At 41.8% G+C, this 2,500-nt stretch overlaps 1 protein-coding gene across 1 annotated transcript in view; it reads left to right on the top strand.

Moving 5' to 3' along the window:
* Window positions 1-2,500, top strand: part of bcar3 (BCAR3 adaptor protein, NSP family member) — a 64,313-nt gene that overhangs the window by 8,116 nt on the left and 53,697 nt on the right. The gene's annotated exons all lie outside the window — the stretch shown is intronic.

Here is a 2,500-nt window from a genome sequence, read left to right as displayed (position 1 = left end):
ATGTATAGGGGTGGAGTGATGGATTACATGTGGTGTCATTGTTAAAAGTCATAACTGTAATTGGTTCCTGTAAAAAATAAAACACATCAGAATACATATTGATTTGAAAAACAGACAAACAAGTAACATGTTTGAAGGATAAAAAATCATTTAAATTGAGAAATTATGGACTGTCATGCAATGTTTGGAGAGTTATTATCATGTCTTCTTCTGTGACAAAACAAAGAAAATGCCTTATTTCTGTATAGTGGTACAATTGCTAACTGTATTGTAAAATAGGGAAATGATCAGGGAGGAAGAGGTGAAAATGTTGCAGTCTTTACCTTGTAACCATTGCTAACCAATCTCCAAGCATTGTGTGACACATCGGAATAAGATGACTGTTTAACTTTAGCCATACAGTATGGAATTGGAAGTAAAGTAACCCAAGGAACTGCGAGTAATTAGCTTTAATTATTAGTAACTAGATTAATCAGTATCTCACGTCTCCTTCTTCTATATCTTCCTCTTCTACTCACACTCATTTGCCTTTATTCTACTTTTGCACTCTTTTAAACTCTGGCTAAGAGTCATAAAGTTCATAAAATGTAAAAAAAAGTTTGAGTATGTATGTTATGCAGGTAATTGGTAATGTGTAATAGCTTTCTGTTCCAAACTGAGTTATCCACCATTTGGAAAAGTGACACCTACTTTTACAAAAGGATTGACAGCTCTGAGCTGAACTGAAAACACATTATGGTACCCATTTGGCGACGAGGATAATCTGGAGATACTCGGTGGATACTCGGATACTCGGCCCTGGCCATTGCGCATGGGTTGATCGTTTGGATGATTGTTTGAAGACTCCAGAGGAGAACAAAGGACGTGGTGAAGGGGGGAAGACACATGCGGGTGAGATGGCAACAATAGGAACACTGCCACCGTTTGATTGTAAAGTGCAAGCATGGGAGGAATACTGTGAAATGATGGAACACTTCTGTACTGTAAACGACATTGATGATGAAAATAAAAAGAAATCCATATTGCTCAGTGTGGTGGGTGCGCAAACCTACAGTTTGATGAGGAACCTCCTAAGTCCCGCAAAGCCTGGAGAGAAGACCTTCACCCAGTTGGTAACTTTATTAAAAAGCCACTTTAACCCCAAGCCAAGTGAAATCGTCCAGGGATTTAAATTTGATTCACGCATAAGAAAACCCACTGAATCTGTTGCTGAATACGTTGCTGAATTAAGGAAACTAACGCAAGATTGTAATTATGGAGAGACACTGGCACAAATGTTACGAGACAGGCTGGTATGTGGAATAAATGATGACCGAATCCAGAGACGGTTATTGTCAGAGACTAATCTCACATTTGAAAGTGCCCTGTCTCTAGCCCAAGCTATGGAGTCCGCAAACAAAAATGTACAGGACTTACAGATAAAAGCAGGAGCTATGTCATGTAACGCAGTGAGAAGTGGTGGATCAGAGCGCACAGGGCAGAAGAGAGAGAGAGTGCGGAAAATGATAAAGATTGTTACCGCTGCAAGGGGAAACATGCACCCACGGACTGTCGGTTCAAAAAGGAGAAATGTCATGCATGCGGAATGACCGAACACATAGCCCGAGCGTGTGGCAATAAGAAAAAGGCAAATGCTGAAAGGAGGACTGACAGAAGACCCAGAGAGAGAAGAAGGCACTTCAAACAGGAGCGCAAAATGTACTATTGTTCTCCCAGAGTGGCAGAAGGGAGCGAGCCCTCTGATGAGGAACAAGGGTTTTCATTATACAGTGTCCAGGGCGAGGATGGAGAGGAGAGGGAGCCACCCTATAAGGTATGCATGGCTCTAAATGGGGAACCAGTGACATTTGAGGTTGATGCTGGATGCGATTTCACCATACTAAATGAAAGAACATTTAAAGGAAAAGTGAAAAATGCTCCTAAATTGAAAAAAACCCGCCTGGATTTGAGAACATATACAAGACAAAAGACAAAGGTGCTAGGGAAGACTTATGTGAAAGTGAACTACAAACTGCAGGAAAAGATATTGCCCATCATTGTAGTTAAAGGTTCAGGTCCAAACGTATTGGGAAGATGGTGGCTGAAGCATGTTAAACTAGACTGGGCGGAAATAAAGCACATTACAAACCACCCACAGCCACTGACCCTGCAGCAAGTGCTCACAAAGCATGAGGGAGTGTTTTAAAAGGAGCTGGGGACCTTAAAAGGTTTTAAAGCCACTATCCATGTGTCTGATAATGCTACTCCCCGCTTCTATAGACCAAGATCTGTTCCCTATGCTATGAAGCCTAAAGTTGATGCTGAGATTGACAGGTTGATAAAAGAGGACATCATCACTCCAGTCAAATACTCTGACTGGGCAGCTCCTGTGGTTCCCTTGCTCAAACCGGATGGTGACTGCAGACTATGTGGAGATTATAAATTGACTGTAAATAGAGTCTCCACCCTGGAACAGTACCCCATCCCCAAAGTGGAGGATTTGATGGCTGTGTTAGCTGGC

This window comes from Centroberyx gerrardi, chromosome 9 (genome assembly GCF_048128805.1).
Source record: "Centroberyx gerrardi isolate f3 chromosome 9, fCenGer3.hap1.cur.20231027, whole genome shotgun sequence".
Lineage (NCBI taxonomy): Eukaryota > Metazoa > Chordata > Actinopteri > Beryciformes > Berycidae > Centroberyx > Centroberyx gerrardi.
This window is presented reverse-complemented; position numbering and strand designations above follow the sequence as displayed.